The sequence below is a fragment of the Chionomys nivalis genome, chromosome 8 (assembly GCF_950005125.1).
Source record: "Chionomys nivalis chromosome 8, mChiNiv1.1, whole genome shotgun sequence".
Classification (NCBI taxonomy): Eukaryota; Metazoa; Chordata; class Mammalia; order Rodentia; family Cricetidae; genus Chionomys; species Chionomys nivalis.
Genome location: NC_080093.1, coordinates 63,634,815 through 63,654,805, shown reverse-complemented (window position 1 = coordinate 63,654,805; position 19,991 = coordinate 63,634,815).

The window sequence follows — 19,991 nt, the reverse complement described above, 5'->3', positions numbered from 1 at the left end:
TCTCTTTTATTTCATACTGCAACTTTGCATTTTGTAGACATAAAACCCATCATCATAATCCAAGTGTATATAACAACTTAAATATATGTGGAAACGTTCATGTCATTTTCTTAATGCTCAGCAATCTTACCTTATATTCACAGTAAATCCCACTGTTTGAAATAACAGGGGAACTCCATCTGTTGACTAGATAGCCAGCTTTGCTAAATGTCTAACTTACGTATCTCAGATTGGCCCGTGAAAACCCTCAGCTGAGAGGTTGTGACGTGCCTCAGTTTCCATGGCTGCGGTGATGGGTGGCACAGCTTCTGTCAAGGGTCTGAACACAACAGGGATCCACAGAGATGAGCGGATGTAACTAAGGTTTTGTTAGACTGGATATGAAAAGTGGAAACTAAATAAAGTGGCACACACTGCAGCTATCCACAGACTTGGTTTTAAGGGGCAGCAGCTCCTCTCCCAGGTGTTCAGCCAATAGGGACACAGCTCCATCAGAGATGTGATCGGGGCGTTGACAGTATCAGTACTTGGAACAGTCCCACCCTAGAAAACACCAAATTGCCATTACTAAGATAGATGTTCCCACCATACTTTATTCCTATAATAGAATATTATATAGCGATGAATGAAATATGAGTAAATCTCATGAACACAGCATGAGGGGAAGAAGTCAGAACTGAAGGATGTATATGGCTTATTCGACCAGCTTTAATAACAGACACTCTTATCTGTGCTGCGGGGAACCAGGAGTGGGGGCAGAGACAGGAGGAAGTAGGGTCCAGTATACTAGTGTCATAGACTTCCAGCTTGGGGTCGAGTCATCTGCACAAGTTCTTTCTGTCCAACTTGGTGAAACCACTCATGGAACTATGTGTTCTCACCACAGTTCAGAAAAAGCTGAAGAGACAGACGAAATGGCTGGATGCTGGGAGCACAGCCATGATAAACCAACGAGGAAACACTGCCAGTTGGGGAGGGGGAGCAGATCCTAGGGGGAAGAGGTAGAGAGGCTGCATCAAAAGTAGACCCTGGGCTTGGAGAGATGATTTAGTGGTTAAGAACACATACTGCTCTTGCAGAGGACCTGAGTTCAGCTCCCAGCACCCATGTCAGCAAGCTCACAACTCCCTGGTACTCCAAGAGATCATGAGTCCACGGCCTATCCCATGCTCCCTTTGTGTGGTGAATATAGACCCCAGGACCTTGCACATGCTAAGCTAGTGCCTGTGTCCTTATTCTATAGACTCTTCCTCAAGGTCAGGGACAGGGTGTATTCACTCAACCTGTACTTCCCGAGTGAAGCACTGATTGAAGCAATTCCGGGTGGCTCTACCATCCGGCCAAGCCTCAAAGCACACAGCCAGGGAATTAAAATGCAAAGTGCACAGGCTGGGGGCTGGTGGAGTTGTGCCACGTGTGGCTCTCCATTAATTAAAGAGAACACGAGGTGAAGTCACCCTCACCTGCAAGTTCCAGACTTTGAGAAATTGTCTCAATAAAAGAGAACTTCATTTGGCTTTTGGTGAGAACCAATCAATAAATTAGTTGGCTGAGGGCAGAGATGAGCTGGAAGGGAAAAAGAGGCAGCCAGGTCCTATTTGAGAACAGGGAGGCAGCAAAGAGTCAGTGTGGGGTGGCGGGTGTGTATGAGGCAGGTGGGGTGGGATCAGCAATCTACAAATGCTAAAAAAAAAATGCAAAGCTGCCATTTTTCTGTGATGTATAAACTAGCTTGTTAGCCTTGGGAGAGACAGGGAGGATGGAAGAGGAGGGCACCTGTCACAGACCAGTGGCTATCTATTTTCCCCTGTTATTGTCTCTGCCAGGGTAGAGAGAGGACATCCATCAGAGAGTCACTGCCATAGGTTGTCCTGTACCTGGGCTTTCACTGCAGATCTAGCTAAGGATGCTCAAAGTCTCTGAAAAGCATCCTTGCCTAGCTCCCAACATGACGTGCGGAACTGAGGAGCTCCATCATCAGGAGGTGGTCAGGGAGGGTGATGGCCCTGAGTGCCCAACTGGCCTTGTAAAAGTTGAGTCATGGTGACAGAATACTTTCCATCATGGTGACATTACTGTCATTTAGCATACTGCTGCCATCCATGCAGCACCTCTTGGCTGCTTGGTTTTTATTTCTCACTCTTCTGGGGATGGTTGTCCTCACATGCCTTGTCTGAGAAGTGGGGAGGAGTGCTTTCTGTCCCCAAGTCTGCCGTCCCCACCCCACCCCTCCCACCCTATCAGGTGAGTGCTGCAGGCCTGGGAACCCAGGGCCTAGCATCTGGCTACTCTCCCCTACTCCTCTACTCTATGATTCTGGGCAGATCTTTTCATTCCTTTGTGTGTTCTGGTGCCCTAAAAGGGACAAATTATAGTGACTCCCCTTTTCCCCACAGGATTGTCAGCTCAGAAGTTGTTTTCCCTTATTGTAATAAATTTGAGAGGCCGTGTACAAACACCAACAGTGAAACACAATGAGTTTTTAAGGGAGTGTGGTCTGCTAGGTGTGTCCATCCCAGAGCTCTCAGACGAGGACAGCCACAAAGGAGGCTTAGTACAAAGTTATAAGCTTACTTTAAATATGAAGCTTTATGTTATGATTCTACCATGCCATCCTCGAGCATGGACTTTGTCGGTGACAATGTTGTATTGAGATGCCAAAAGTTTGGAACCCCTTATTCCTTATCAATAGAGGTCATGTCTGAGAAAATCATCTGAGAAAATAAAACCTCCTGGACACTCTCTCCCTCTGGATCTCAAATTTATCCTCCACTCAAACCCACTAATGTACCGCATGTTGTCACCGAGACTCAAGGAAGGTCTTTGGAATGAATGGCCCAGGCTAATCCTGGTCCACGCTTCTTACCAAGCCTCCTTCTCTGCTATAGCCAAGCTGGCTTCCCTTGTGCACAGTTGGGTAGCACCTTCGACACTTGGAGTTTGCTGTTTCATAAGGCTGCATGGGTGTTCTAGAATCTTCTGATACTTTCTCCTAATATGGTCTTGTGGTATGGGAGTGAGGGGCTTCCCAGACCCTGGTGCCCTCTGCAGGATTTCTTCTAAAGCACTTACCAGCACCTGTTGCTCTTGGGTGTCTATGTGGGTATCCCTTATATCTGTTCAGACCACACTGGAAGCTCTCAAGGATACGCAAAGATAGTCACTTTATAGATACTGGTAGTTAACTCATTTTCAAATCCTGAATTCTACTCAAGACCAGAATATTTCACTTTGCCAATGCAAAGACATGAAGTATTTCATAAGCCCCTTGTCTCCAGGTCATTTCCAGGGTGTCAATCTTTGGTTGTGTTTCATCGTCCAACTGGTCTACCTCACCCTATGCTGCTACTGGGGTGGAGAATGGATCCCGGTCTATCTTGGCTCTTGAGGGGGAATCCCTGTCCTTTTGTTAGTACTAGGCTTGTCAACCCCTCACAGTCTTACCTTGTAGTCTCACTGTGTGAGTGCCACACAGGTCTTTTCTCCTCATCTATCCTTTGTAAACCACTCAGGACAAACAGGGATGGATTTTAACATCTACATGACTGGAGAAATCATTTCTTTTCTCTACCTGTGGTTGTCTCTCCTAACTACCACTTTCCTCTGATTCTCTTCAAAGACCCTTTCCTTTCAAAGCTTTACTAGGGAGCAATTCTGAACTCTCTAGTTTTAGATCTCCAGATGCCATGCTAGTGACAGGGACAGGAGAGGACCTTCATCTTCCCTCTTCCTGTTTCTCCATCCTTACCCTCTGCCTTCCTCTTTCTCTTCTCTGCATTCATGCAAACCCCTCCCAGCCCCCAGTTTCAGCTATGCTGGTTGAATAAACTTTGAGACCCTTGTAGCTCTTTCTACCAGGCTCTTGATACTATAAGACTGGCCCGCAAACGACGGCTGGGGTATGTTTTTGTTTGTTTGTTTGTGTTAAGAAAGTCTATTTTGAAATTCAAAACAGAAAAACAAGAACCACTGAGAGGGGAAAATACATTGAATAGTATTCAAATGGTGGAAGCTGGGGGGACAGATCAGTTGGTAAGACCCCTGTTGCACAAGCATGAGAACCTGAGTTCAGTTCCCCAGCACCCAGGCTAAAAAGCTGGTTGTGGTAGCCTATACCTTTAACTCCAGCAGACAAGCAGATTCCTGGGGCTCATTGGCCATCCAGCCTTGATGAATTGGTGAACTTTGGGTTCAATGAGAGACCTTGCCTCAAAAAGTAAGGTGAAGAACAGCCAAGGAAGACACACCAACATTATCTTTTGGCTTTTACGTGTGTGTGTGCACATGTATGCAAGCACACACACACAGACATGAATATATACATCATAGTACAATATTTCAAAATATTTTCTGAATACAAATTCACTGCTGACTCATAGTTCACTAACATATTTTACCTACGGGTGAGCATTTGACCTGTATGAGTCTATTTAAACACAACACAGGGAATCAAGGTCACAAGAAGCAGGAAGGGAGTTTCCACACCAAAACACCTGTCTTTTGGTTCAAAAACTTGTCCTTCCTCCCTCCCTTTTTTTCCTTCCTTCCTTTTGTCCTTTCTCCCTGTTTTCTCCTTTGCCTTCCTTCCTATTTTTCCTTTCTTCCTTTTTTCTTTCTTCTCTTTCCTTGTTTCTCTCCTTTTCCCTTCCCCTTTCCCTCCACGTTTATGATCAGGGCTCTCTCTGGGCACCATGGTGAACATATGGTGATTTGTCACACCAATTAGTTTGGATTCCGTTATTTTACTGAGTCCTAGTGAATCAACAGACTCAAAAGTGTTGATGGATTGATTCTTTGTTCCAAAATGCAGGTGCTATGAGGGTCTGGGTTGTAGGAATTGTTTCCTTTTGTTCCTGTTTCTTCCATTATTTTGACATCTGAGATTCTTTTCTGTCTGTTGGGGTGCATCTTGGAACCATATCTTGATGGATTTTTATACTTCCTTGCCCTATTTCAGACAAATAGTCATATAATACTTTCAAGTAATAAAGATCTCCTCCACCTCCCCTTTTTACACAGGGTCTTACTATGTAGACCAGGCTGGCCTTTAACAACTATAAAACAGTAAATGGCTCTCTTAACAATGAAGCATCCTACAAACAAATAAAGTTATAAGGCCCCTTTTGTTATGGTTAGCAGCAGAAGGAAGAGTACCTTGGCAGATGGGAGCCAAGGAAAGTTACAGAAATTCCACTATGCAAAAAGTCTCACGCAAAAGATTTTTTGAGGAGTGGGGAGTGAAAGGCTGCCATGGAATGGGGATGAGAGAAAGAGAGAGACAGAGACAGCAAGAGACAGAGGGCAAGAGAGCAGGCCGTGGTAGCTGGGACCTTTTAAAGGGGGCGTGTGTTGGCAGCTGGCGATGACAAGGCTGATGGTGCTGAGCAACTGAAGGCAGGCTGGGGATGCACCTGGTTCCTAACACCTTTGGCTTCAAAGTAGAATCTCCCAGTCGTCAGTTCTTCGTAGAGGCTGTCAGCCATTAGGGTAATGAATGATCTGTCTGGGTAGACAGGAAATTGTAAGCATGTGCATCTTGTTAAATGTTTCTTCTTCTATTGAACAAATTTTATTGACTAGCCGGGCGGTGGTGGCACACGCCTTTAATCCCAGCACTTGGGAGGCAGAGGCAGGCGGATCTCTAGGAGTTCGAGGCCAGCCTGGTCTACAAGAGCTAGGTCCGGGACGGGCACCAAAGCTACAGAGAAACCCTGTCTCGTAAAACCAAAAAAAAAAAAAAAAAAAAAAATTATTGACTAATCTCAACATTTGTGCTGCTTCCCAGACTACCTTTTGGTGAAAGGTTGGCTTGAAAGCTCCTGCAAGCCACCTGGACAGTCTAACTCTACGTTTCTGTTGCTCAATAGTCATGGTTTTTTCTGGCAGTTGTGTGTTTCACACATTAACAAGGTGCCCAAATTAGGTTCTCTAATAAGGGCTATTATCTATCTAAGCTTTGGAAGAATGTCAGATGAAGGTGACTCTTTTCTTCCTCTGTTAAAAAAACATGTTTTTCATGTCAAATATCCTGGTCATGCTTCCCCCTCCCCTCTCTCCCAATTCATCCCTATCCAGTCACCCATCCAGATCAACACCCTTTTTGTCTCTTGTTAGAACACAAAATAAATATCTAAGGAATAATAAAATAAAATGCAATAAGATAAATAAAAACAAATTGGAATGTGACAAAGCAACAATCAAAGGAATAACCAAAGAAAAAGCACAAGAAACACATATAGACACAGAGACACACACATTTATACATACAGGAATCCCATAAAAACTCAAAAGTGGAAGCCATAATACACACACACACACACACACACACACACACAGAACCTGCAAGGTTAAAAGAAAAGTGCTGACTTAACATTATAAGACAAAGAACCTCCAAAGATGCTGTTGAGTTCATTTTGTGTTGGCCATTTACTGCTAGGTGTGGTTTGTTTCCCAAGTGAGACTTCCTTGGAGAAAACTAATTTCTCATTTGCAAGTGGCTATCAATTGAGATAGGTCTGTGTTAGGGATAGGGGTGTGTGTCCACTTCTGTCAGCTCTAGGACCCCATCTGGTGCAGACCTATGTAGGCCTTGTGCATGCTGCCATGGTCTCTGTGAGTTCATGGGTATCAATCCTGGTGTGTCTAGAAGGCCTTGGTTCTTTGATGCCCTCCATTCCCTCCAGCTCTTGCATCCTTTCTGCCTCCTTTTCTGCAGAGTTCCCTGAACCCTGGTGGGAGGAGTTAGTGGAGACATTCCTTTTAGGGCTGAGTGTTCCAAGATCTCTCACTCTCATGTCACACTGGCTTTGGGTCTCAGTATTTGTTCTTATCTGCTGCAGGAGGAAGCTTCTCTGATGACACCGAGCAAGGCAAGGATCTATGAGTATAACAGATTATCCTTAGGAGTCATTTTATTGCTCTACTCCTTATAGAACAATGGTATTCGGTTTTCCCCCAATGTTCTTGGCCTATCTAGCCTCATATTCTTGGCTATCCAAACAGGGTTGGGTATGGATTCCATCTCATGGAGTGGTTCAAATCAGATATTGGTTGGTTACTCCCACAAGCCTCATGCCACTACTACACCAGCAAGCATATCTTGCAGGCAAGTAATTCTTGTAGACCGACAAGTTTGTAGCTAGATTTGTATTAATTTTCTCCTTTGGTAGCATGCAGAGTATCTTCAGTACCATGAGTACTAGTCCATAAGGGTGAAGGCTCTAGGTAGGTACTAGCTCAACTTCTTCATGCTTATTGAGCTGTGTATGTGTTGAGTGAAGGTGACTTTTAACAATCAAGCATGTTGTAAAGGTAGAAAGGCTGGAGAAGAGCACCAAAATACATGCATGTGGGGCTGGAGAGATGGCTCAGAGGTTAAGAGCATTGCCTGCTCTTCCAAAGGTCCTGAGTTCAATTCCCAGCAACCACATGGTGGCTCACAACCATCTGTAATGAGGTCTGGTACCCTCTTTTGGTCTGCAGGCATACACACAGACAGAACATTATATACATGATAAATAAATAACAACAAAAAAAATACATGCATGTTTTCCTGACTTTCTCTCTACCTTCTTCCTCCTTCTCTAGCTATCAGTTCACTAAACAGACATTTACTGAGCAGATTTTATGTTCTGGGGGCCACCTAGGTACCCATCAGCTGCTGTCATGAAGTCTCCATGTGGTACCCCTCAGCACTCAGGAGCCAAACATGGAGAGGTCATGGGGGTGTTCTATGACTTCTTCACACAGGATCCTACCACAACCCGACTGTCAACACAGATACAAACATACACTCCAGTGAAGGGTGGTCATGATCTGGAAGGCATTTGGATCCTTGAGTATCTGTTCTGGACTTGATAGAAGCAAAATTTCCCTTCTAGCTTGTGAAGATGCTGCAATTTCAGGATTTATTTTCTTCTATACAAGCCAGCATTTCCTTAACCTAAAGCTGCTTTCACTGCAAGTTTTAAATAAAGAGGAACAGAGCAGGAACATGTGCCCAGAAGAAAAGTCATTTGGGGATGGAGAAGGAAGGCCACCTGTCATTCAAGGAGAGAGGTTTTAGCAAAACCCTAACTCACTGAGACCTTGACCTTGGGTCTTCACAACTGAGAAATGCCTTTGTCTAGACCACTCAGCCTTTAACTTTTGACAGCTCTAGAAAACAAACACGTTTCTTCTCCGTCTATCAGCTTTTTATCAAGACTAATGTCCTTTGAAGGCTCATGCAGACCCATTACCTTTTCTCCAATATCCATCTTTTGGGCTATCTCGGTGCCCTGGTGTTATCTTTGGTGGCTCGTGAAACCAGCTTGTGATGTCATATCCTTACCTAGGAAAGGAGCCCCTATGTGGTACCACATATAAAAAGAATGTTCAAGGAATAGGCGGCCACCAAGTAGGGGAAGGAGTATTTTTAAACCAGCTGCCACCTGAACTGGTTGGAGCTGGTTACCAGCAGTCTTGGAGTTACGCAGCAAAGGATCTGATATGCTTCTGTAAAGCACTTTCTGGAAGGTTCTCTTTGTACTTGCCAGTGCAGTACCTAACAGTGTGTCCAAGTGACAACAGACAGATTAAACGAGAAACTCTCTCTCCTCAGTATGGGGCTGCTAGTGTTTGGATATGGTTAGCACGTGTCCCCAAGTTTTCGTGTGTTGAAATGTGATCCCTATTGTGAGTTATTAAGAGTGTAGGCATTTAGTCTGACTATAGTGTTTAGAGATGGGGCCTCTGGGAGATGATTGGCATTGGATAGGATCGTTATGGTGGACTCTATGATTTAAATTACTGGAATATTTATAGGAAGATTGAAAGAGACTGGAAGACAGATTAATAGATTTCCCAAGTGATACTCTGAACAACCCTGGGACTCTGCCAACAAGGATGACTGTTATTGGATGCAGGGCCTTGATTACAGGCTCGAGCCATTAGCCAGAACAAACCACTCTTCTGTATAACTTACCCAGTCTTAAGCATTTTGTCCTAGTAAAATAAAGTATTGTGTCCAGGAGAGGCTCAGAAGACCGCTGGCTTTGGAACAGAGATCTCATTGGTGCTTTTTGGTCCACCATAAGCAAACACGCTTCCTTACTGAGTCCGTCATAGGACAAAAACATTAAAATGTCCCTGGGGGAGGGGATGCCAGTAAATAAGGAGTAAGGGCTTCACCAAATCAGTTCCTCCTAAGAAGCAAGGAGAACACTGGGGAAAATGGTCAGAACTAATGTTTTCCAAGCTCAAAACAACAACAACAACAACAAAACCTAAACAATAGCGTCTGTAATCTGGGGAGAATTTATTGAGGGAAAAATGGCTGGAACTTGGATGAAAAGCTTGTCCTGTTACTGCCCCTCCCCCCAGTTCTGCAGTAGTAATAGGGAAGCCAACGGCCTTTAACCACAGTGAGCACCAGCGGCCTGGCAGCCATAGGCAAGGCAAGAACGTTGGATTCTTTCAGCGTCACATCCCCAGGGACCCGCTGCTGTGGGACTGGCCCAAAGGGTTCCTGGAAGACCTCACTCACAAAGAAATCTTTATCTATCTGCTTGATGATCTTCCCAGTGTGAACCGCTCTTTCCTCTAGGACAGTTGTTACCAACAATCAGGCCATTGTTGAGTGTAGCTTCTCAAGAGGCGGCAGAGCCCAGTGGTGCAAACTGTGTGTAAACCAGAAAAACTTAAAAGAGAAATCTAGGAACTGAGAAGTTCAGAGGGAGCTTTGAAAAGCCCTGGAAAATTCTTCAGACTCCAAGAGGTCATGTAGGGTGTAGAGAAGAACACATACCCAAAAAACAACTGAGGAAGTCCCCGGATGTGCAGCCTTGGCACTGAGGCTCTGAGCAAGCAGGTAGGTTTGTAAACTGTCTACTTGAGAGTTGCAGGAATGCCCAACATGCACACAAAATGTGTGACTGGAGGGACAACTCGAGAGTTAAGAGTTCTTGCTCGTTTTCCAGATGGCCTGAGTTCTGTGAGTTCAAGGCCAACTTGGTCTACATATTGAGTTTTAGGACAGTTAGGGTTATGTAGAGAGACCCTTAAAAAAAGGAGAAAGACAGTAATAAAATGTTATAACTCAAATGCTGGAAATCAGATCTCTTCTCCAAAACTTGATATTGACGTTGTGTGTTGCAGTTGGGTGTTTTGTTTGGTTTGAGGTATGGTCTGGCTGTATAGCCATGTCTGGCCTGAAACTCACTATGTCGTCTCAAAGAGATCCTCTTGCCTCTACTTCCCAGTGTTTCCGTGTTTATTACCTTCCTGAAACAATGTTGTAATGTCCTGTAGTTTCCTGTATGCAAACATTAATGTCTTTACTCAGTTAGTTCAACGGTCTTCTAATTATTCATCCAAGATATCCTGAAATGCCTGCATCCAGAGGCACAAAGAGCGAGGAAGGGTCAGAAAAAATTTTTAAATTCAAATTTGATGGAAAATTACACATCCAAGAAGCTCCATGAACATTTAGATAAACTCAAAGGGGTTTGTTTTCAAATGGTTCCTGATCAAAGTGTTTAGAGTCATGGATGAGAAATACTAGAAAATATTTAGATATTTAGTTTGTGTGTGTCAAACACATACACACACAGACAGACAGACACACGCATGCAGAGAGAGAGAGAGAGAGAGAGAGAGAGAGAGAGAGAACACATCTGTGCACCACATGAGTTCAGGAGTCTGAGGATGCTAGAAGAGACGTTGGATCCCCTAGAACTGGAGTTACAGTTGGTTATTTGTTGCCCTGTGGGTGCTGAGAACCCAAACCTGGTCCTCTGCAAGAACAAGTGTTCTTAATCCCTCAGGCATCTTCTCAGTCTGACAAAGAAACGCTTACTTATTTTTTTTTTGACAAGGAAATTGTAAGAACACCATGAAACTCAGCGTCCACAGAGGCTTTTCTGTCAGAAGAGTACCTGAATTCCCCAGAGGCCGTGGAGGCCAGAGGACAACAGGGACTGAGTCCACATATTGGGAGAAAAGACTAAGTGGGAATTCTATTCAGCAAAGTTATCCTCCAGATGAAGGGAAGGAGCAAATTATCTCCAAAGGCAATACAGGTAAACAAACGGAGAGGTCCTGTCTGAGAAGAAGTACTAAAGCGAACCTTGGCGGTTAGAACAGAAGGCCCTAGCAGCAGCTTGAATCCACAGCCAAACCAGACAAAATGAAAGAGGCTCTTTCTATTTTTATGTGCCGCTTTAAAGAAAACTTCACAAAGCAGTGCTCATAAATTTGAGTTAATTGACCTACAATGCATTAAAGTATAACTGAACATAAATAATATCATAAATTATAAAGAAGAGAAGGGAACTATATAGGAATAGAATGTTTATATAGTAGTCATATTAAATTGCTATTAGTATGAATTAGATTATTGTAAATTGAGGCATTAATTATAACTCTCAGAGCAAGCACTAAGAAAACAACACCCAGAAAAGGGAGTGTGTCAAAAGAAAACAAGAAGAATATTCAACACCTCAGAGGATCAAGATGAGGCATAGGTAAAGCAAACTGAAAAAATGGCAGACATGAACCTTAGCCTGTTAGTAATTATAGTAAACCGAACAGAATTGGCACTCCAAATAAATGGCTAAATTTGGCAGAATGTCTAAGAATTATTCACTTATATGCTATCTATGGGAGAAATATTTTAGATTAAAAAACACAAGCAGGGGCCAGGCGGTGGTGGCGCACGCCTTTAATCCCAGCACTTGGGAGGCAGAGGCAGGCGGATCTCTGTGTGTTCGAGACCAGCCTGGTCTACAGAGCTAGTTCCAGGACAGGCTCCAAAACCACAGAGAAACCCTGTCTCGAAAAAACAAAAAAAAAAAAAACAAAAAAACAAAAAAAACCCAAAAAACACAAGCAGGGACTGAAGAGATGGCTCAATGGTGAGGCACACTGCTACTCTTTCAGAACACGGGGGTTGGATCCCCAGCACCCACGTGACAGTTGACAACTGTCTGTAACTCTAGTTCCAGTGGATCTGATGCCCTCTCTGGTCTCTAATTCTGGAATCGATTTCCATATTCTATTGAATGTATATTACTTTCACACCATCATAAAATTAAAAAAAAATGGTAAGGTAAGATAGACTTTAAGAAAACGTTTTGCTAGTGACAAATAAAGGGTCAAGATAGCAAGAAAATTTCACAACAATGAACATGGATGCTTTCCACAACAGACTTCCAAAATGTACGCTACAAAGACTGAAGCAATCAAAGGGAGAAATAAACCAAGTCAGCAATAGGCAGTTACAGAAAATACACACGAATGTAGATTTGATCAGTCTGTAAACTAACTTGACCTTAAAGACATTGACATAACAGCAGAGTGCATATTCTTCTCAAGGGCCAATAGACTGTTTTCTTGATAGACAATAGATTAAAACATAAAAATAGTCTTGTAAGCTTGTGAGGGTTGATATCAAGCAAAATAGAGCCATCAACTATAATGGAATTAAACAGGGAATCAATACATTCCTAAATAGTCAATGAGCCAAAACAGAAATCACAAGAGAAATGAAGAAGTCCTTGGAATCAATGAAAAAAAAAAAAAAACACACCACACACAAACTCATGAATATAAGAAGAATATTACTAGAAAGAAGAGGAGCAATAAAATCTAAAGCTAGCAGATGTTAATAGACAGAAATGGACGAGAAATAAAGACTAGAAAAATAAGTTAAAATTAACAGGTAAAACAATTGATGAACCTAAAAAGAAAAAGAAGACTCTGAAAATTAAAATAAAATGAAAAAAAGGACATCAGTGACTAATAAAAAGAATGAGCCAGGAGTACCGGGGTCCGCTGACATCTATTGTGTTAACAGTAGATGCTCTCTAGGAAGTGGGCACATTCCGGTAGCTGTGTTAATTACCAAAACTGCGTTCAGGAAAACAGAGAATCTGTCAGAAATGAAAGGATGGAATTTCCAATTTCAAACTTCCCAAGTAAACAGCTCAACAATAAGTTCTACATACTCTAAAAAATGGATCCCAAGAACCCTCCACTAGGTCTTGTAGGCATTGAAGGGGAGGAATCCCCAAATCACTCTAGAGGCCAGAATCACCCAGATGACAAACCAGACAAAGATATCACAAATGCCCCAAATCTCTTGTTAGTGCAGACGTGAAAGTCCTGACAGAGCAGTAGAGAATCAAATCAAGAAACCCAGGAAAAGGATTTTATGCCCAAACCATGTAGGACCTGCCCAAGAATGCAAGGTTGGCTTGATGTGTGATACTAAGTGTCACACTTACAAGAAAAACAAAAACAAAAACCATTCAATCATCCCAATAGACACCAAGATCCCACTTCCAAATCCTCTCTCTCTAACTCACCAGCTTTGTTGCCTTGCGCAAATGACTTGACCCTTCCGAACCTTAGATTCCCCAAGGATAAAGGGTCATGGTTAGGATGACCAGTACAACTAACTGATCCATGTGAATGCTATTTTTTTTCTTGGAGAATATGAAAGATTCTGGTGTATTATGTTGGGAATGGGCAGAAGCATACTTATGTGCATTTAATTTAAAAACTCCATCTGAGAAGAAAATATGTGTGGTAATCTTGAAAAATTCCAAAGAGATGTATGGTGAGAGATACCCAGTGGTAAGGCCTTTAAAACTCCTTCTGGGGCAAATATGTTTTCTCACTTGTCCAGTTGAGCTAGCTATGGCATAGGATGCCAGCGGAAGCCCTTATGTCTTAGTTGAGACTTCAAGATGAGTGAAATATCCAGGAAACAGCAGGTGTTTACTATATGTTAGTTCATTTTCTCTTTTCCTGTTATCGCTCTTTTTGACAGGTCTTACTATATGCACCTGACTGGCCTGGAGCCTGGAGCCATCTTCTTCCTCTCGAGGTCTGGGGTTCTATGTGTGAAGCACTGTGTCAGCCCTCTTTCTTCTCTGGATAAATTTCCTCTGGAATGATTTGAATGTAGCTTCATCATTATTCATCTCATTATAAACTGTAGACTTTGTCTTCTGGACCCACAAACGCCTTTGGAGGGACCCCTCACCTCTCATCTCTTTTTGCAGCTGTCTTCATAGTAGCTACCTAGATTTACTTTTGAGAATGTACTGCTGAGAACATATCAGAACTGACAATTTCAATGAGACAATTTTGATTTCCTTCTAATTTGTGAAGTCGTTTGAAGACGTTTGTCACCTAAGAACACTGTGCTGAGGTCTCTAAGGACACTCTTTCTGTCTCCCTATTAGTGCAGTTTACTGCGATGGTACTTAGCCACTGCAGGGGGGCAGAGATGCATTTAATAGCATAGCACTGGGCTCAAGGTAGACACTTAAGAAGCAATCTCCGAGTTCACTGAGGAGTGGCAAAATATGGGCTTGTTGTTATTGATGGGAGAACAGAAAAACACAGAGCCTTTTTAAGACATGAAAGATGCTCGTGTCAACATGAGTGATGTGTTCTTACCTGAACCAAATGTGCAAAACAGGTCTTTGGAGGCAAAAACAAAAGGTTATTTTGAAGGCAATCAATTTTGTTTAATTTTAACATGGCCCCATCTATGCCAAGTAATTAGAGCTTTCTCAGTAGTGTAGCAAATTCGGTATGGCAAAAATACTTGGCAAGTGCTGGTTTTAGAACTCGGCTATTGTGCCAACCTTGCTAAATGATCTAAATGTGATTTTTAAGCCACCCAGCGATGTCACAGTTGTTTAAATGCGCCCGGAGAGCGGTTCATCAAAGATAGTTTTTGATGAAAAGAAAGGTGTATAAGTTTTGAAGGCAATGCCAAATACTAGAGGAAAAAGAACAATTGAAACATTTGAAAGCAGATATGTTGGATATAAAACGAAAGCTGCTCCCTTGAGGAATCTGCTCTTCTTGTTTGTACTAGGCCCCCAGTCCTAGTGGTGCTAAGCCGTTACTCTCATGGACAACATAGATGTTTGTGCCTGTCACATGGGGAGTTCGTATAGCTTCCCTTGAAACTCCATCTTCCTTTGACGTTGCTTTCCCCCATCAATTACAGACACCCTGCTAAAGCAATTACATGATTTTTCTCAGAACTATGTTATTGCGGACTGGGAGGGTGGTAAGGCTCTTACATGTGACCAAGGCATGGACAAATTCCTACCCAGAGTACAGTCCTCGGGGGACTTCTCACGTATCTTCTGTAAGTGAGGAAGAGAGATGCCAGTGCCCAAGAGATGGTGTGGGGGGCGGGGCGTGTGTGTGTGTGTGTGCGCGCGCGTGTGTGTATGTGTGTGTGTGTGTTCGTGTGTGTGTATGTGCACTGCACTCCTTGCTAAACCTGTAGACGCTGTAAGGACTGTAGACATTGCTGGAATGAAATCGCATCAGCAGCCTCTCCTCATCTCCTGAAAAGGTTGCGCTGAATGGGGCTGGCATCCTTCAAGGTTACTGTTTTGGAAAATATTTGCAAATAATTTGATGTGCTGTCAGCTAGCAGGCTGCAGTGAATCTTTGTAATTCAACATACTGATGTGGGGTTTCATGCCTTAAGCTATAAAAATAAGTTGGCAATGCAAAAGTTTCTGTAATGTTTATTTAATAACAGTATTTTTTTTTTAAAAAAAATAAATCTTGATTATTCCATCACGCTCCAATGACACTCTTGCACTCTGCTGGCTGCCTGTGACCCCAGGCAGTTCCTTCCTTCCTTTCTCTCATTTGATATCACTAAAGAACATGCTTGCTTTTTCTTTCAGGCCTTTGGAAGAGTCCCCCCCCCATTCCTCTGCCTGCCTGCGCCCATCCAAGCCTCTGCTTGTTAAATGACTGAACTCAATTCAAGTCTTAGGACTCTCAGCAGGCTGGCAAGTTCGTGGCCTCAGGGCCCAGAGCCGGGGACAACAGGAAGATGCTGTAGCCATCCTGGACCTGGCCCAGCTGGAGCACCCGTCTTGGAAAAGTCTGGCTCCATCACAAAGCCGTGCTCACAGCTTCAGTTTGTAAGAGAACCCAAAGAGAATTACTAGTCAGTTTGTGGTAAAGGTGACTCCGAATTAGATCTGCAGTGGTGGGTGCTGCGGCCGTCACAGTGAGGCACGAGCCAGAGCAGCGGGCAGCCTGAGCACCAGCTGGGAGCCATGAAGAGTCCTTCGTCACCACAGCAGGACGAGGCACATGGGTGGTTTTTCTGTTGATGTGTCTCTGGAATAAGGGCATTTCAACTGTGGTTCCACTGAGCTAGCGAACCTTGAAGGACAGCTCTAGGGGGTTCTTGAAGGTGGGGTCAGTCAGCTGTTCCGGAGACGGAGTCAGAGAGTGTCCTACTTTGGTTTCTGTGGCTGGGCTGAACGCCACAACCGAAAGCAGCTCTTGGAGGAAAGGGTTTATTTGGCTTCCTGTACAGCCCATCACCTAGGAAAGTTAAGGCAGGACCCTGAAGACAGGAACTGAAGCAGAGACCATGGCACTGCGTCTTTGCTTTCTCTGGTCTCTCAGTCTCTTTATATTTATTACCTGCTCAGGGATGGCACGGCCAGTGGTGGGCTGGGCTCTCTAGCATCAACCATTAGTCCAGGAAATGCTCCACAGACATGCTCACGGGTGATGTGATGGAGGCAGTTTCTAAACTATGTTTCCCTTTCTCAGTTGACTCTAGGTTGTGTCAATACAACCAGCACAGACGGTAACAGGGTCCCAGAGGATTGGAGGGTATTCATCCTAGTTGTGAGAATGTGAGAATGCCATTCTGAGGACCTGTGACCACAGCCCTCCCCTGAGGTCACCATGCTGGTTCTAAGGTGGTCAGCAACTGACTGAAGGGATGATCACTGTCTAGTCCTGCTTAATTGACGGCCACATATCCTGGTCCACATATGTGGACCCTCATCCTTATTAAGAAAAAGGCAGTTCTGAGGAGTGGCAGGGAAGGAGGCTGGGGCCCTTTTTGGATACCGGTACCCCACCGAACTGTCCTTTGGGTGACATTGACAGAGACACCATGGTGCTGGGACACTTGGACCAAGCCCTCAGTATCTACCTCCTCAAGAGAAAGGCTTCTAAAGTGTTGTATCTATTTTCTTTTTAAGCACAGTTATACTTAACTATTGAAAAGATGCTTAGTTTTCCCACCTAAGTATAATCTGCCCTGCCGTAGACCAAAGCAGCGTCTTTATTAACCAATGGTAATAAATCATAGCATACAAAAAAAAATCCCACACCATCTTCCCTTTTCTATCTAAATAAAAAGAAAGTAAGTTTTAACTTTAACATAGTAAAATTACATATAACAAAACAGGTATCAAGCAAGAACTACAGTTACAATATTTAGTCTATTTGTATCTGGCAAAATTAAAGAAAATATTCTATCATCTATTTTATCTTTTTAGTCTAAAGTTTCATATCTGATTTATCTTTTATCTTAACCAATGAAAACTATAACTGTAATTATCTGTCTTCAACTTCATCAAAGACCTTAGAAGGATATAATATTACCTAAGTAAACAGTTGTAAGCAACTCCCCAAACTCTAGAATTGACAGAGACATCTTGCTGCCTGGACAGTCACCCAAAGTTCTTCTGTAATGTTGGGGCATCTACCTTCAGTCTGTAGGCCCATAGATTCTGGCAGACTTTTCCATGAAGCAGGAGATTTGAAAGACTATTTTACTTATAATGGCAGTTTGTCGATAATTTTCTTCTGTGTCTTGCAGAATGGCAGACTCTTTCATGAAGCAGGAACCTTGAAGGATCATTCCTTCTTTTGAAAAGTTCAGCAGTCACTTATCTGTGGGTCCTGCATGTCCAGTTCATATAGTATATCATCAAGCAGTCCAGGCAAGAACAGTTTCTTGCCCAAATGGCTAACAAACTCCATAAGGAGTTTTTTTGATGCCCATCATCCTCTTGAAGTAGATTGGTGCTGCCAGAAGCAGACATATCTCACTAGTGAGAAAAGTCCAAGTTCTTAAAACCTTTTAAATGCCATATTCAGTAGGTCTTTGAGGTGTTGAAGATTATCTATCTGACTAAAATATATCTCTGTATATCTAGAAAACCTAACTAACAAAATACAAGTTTGACTATTATAAATGACTATCTATTAATCTGTAATTTTTAATTATATATTACATTTTAAATGAGCTGTATAAACATAATACCTTAAGTGAGAGTAGAAATGTACATATAACAAAATTGATCTTAAAATTGTATCAATAGACCAAGATCCATACTAATGTTAAGTATTTATCTCTATATCATATCCCCCTTTTTATTTTTTTTAAGAAATTGACCGTGACCATTAACCATTTATAAATGAAAATAAAATTTAAAAGTAATCATTTTGGGAATCTGGACACAGTTTTCTCCAAACTGCTTCCTGTTGTTTGTTGTGCAAAGTATTTTTAGGGCTCATGGAGACCTTTCAGGGGGTCTTGTTCCATCAAACCACAATTAGCCTGGAAGCAATCCACTGGGTCTCATCTTCTGTGGAAACAAAATTAGAACCATTTTTCTAAAGTAACATATTCTTAGACTAAAATTTTAAATTCAAGATACCCTTAAAAATATATATGTTGGTTTAGTTTAGCAGCCCGTACAATGAGATATTTCTCTGTATTTAGCTCGTTCATAGTAAAAAAAATTCAAAGAAAATACAATATACACAATCCAGACTCTTTGTGTAATTTCAGTTTTTACCTGGCTTATTATTTTTACTCTATTACTTTTAAATATTGAATTATCTTTACTACTTTATTCTATGATTGTCTGTACTCTTTCTTCTTTCTTTCCTAAGCACATGTATATTTATCTAACACTGTGACCTGTTCAGAGGTCTTTTTTGTCTGAATCTGTCTTGTTTATCTATAATCATTTTTGGCATGGAGAATTTTTTTTAATAAGCAAGAGTATCTAGGACTAACACTGTGGCTTTTCCTGTTGGCTCTACCCTGTCCAGCATGGCATAGATATGCTCACTGCCTCTGTGAGCTTTGTTCATTGCCCCAGCTCCAGGGACACAATGGGTCTATGTCACCATTAAGCAACTTATAGCACTCTGCTCACAAATCCCATTTATGTCTTCTGTAGCAGGGCCTCCTGAAAGAGCCAGAGCCACTCATGCCATGAACTAAGAACCTATCTCTTAAAGAAGCCATGCCTCTGCTTGCTGCCAGCAAACAGAGCCTATCTGAAATAAAATGCGGCTACTAAGAACCTACAATTGGCTCCCATTTTGTGGTTCTAGAAGTCCTTTTAAAAAGTTTTCTTAGGCTTTATGTGGGTGTACGTTGCTGAATGTTGGGTGTTATTATGTATAAGGAGAATGTACTTTAATTTCCCAAACCCTAAGAACCAAATAATCACACAGAAACTATTTAACTACAACACTGGTCAATGGATCAGGCATCTTCCTAGCTAGCTCTTTCATCGTAAATTAACTCATTTCTGTTATTTTATATTTTACCATGAGCTCATAGATCTGTTATTTCACATCTTGCTTCTTGGGTGGCTACATGGCATCTGCCTGACTCTGCCTTCTTTCTCTCTGCATACAGTTCAGTTTCCCTGCCTGTACATATTCTGCCCTACCATAGGCCAAAGCAGCTTCTTTATTAGCCAATGATAACAAATCATATTAAGAGCATATAGAGAGGAATACGACATCACTGGGTTCCCTTTGTGCAGCATTGCTTGATTTAGCTTCTTGCTGACTTTGTTCTGTTGTGTGATGGGTTTCTGTTGACTGTTTCATTTCCTGCCTGCACACCATCTATAAGATGCTGTAAGTAGACTTGTTTGGTGTAAGATGTAACTTGTGTAAGACCCCTGACCCCAAATTTCCTGTCTTCTTTTTCTTTCTTTTTTTTTAACTTTATTTTTAATTTTTTTAATTGAGTGATACATTTTTCTCCCCTTCCTTTCTTCCCTTCTCCCCGTTTCCCTTCCACACCTCCCACCCCCCATGTGGGATTCCCCTCTCCTCTGTATGTTGTGAATTCCATTGGTTAATAAAGAAACTGATTTGGCCTGATAGGGTAGAAC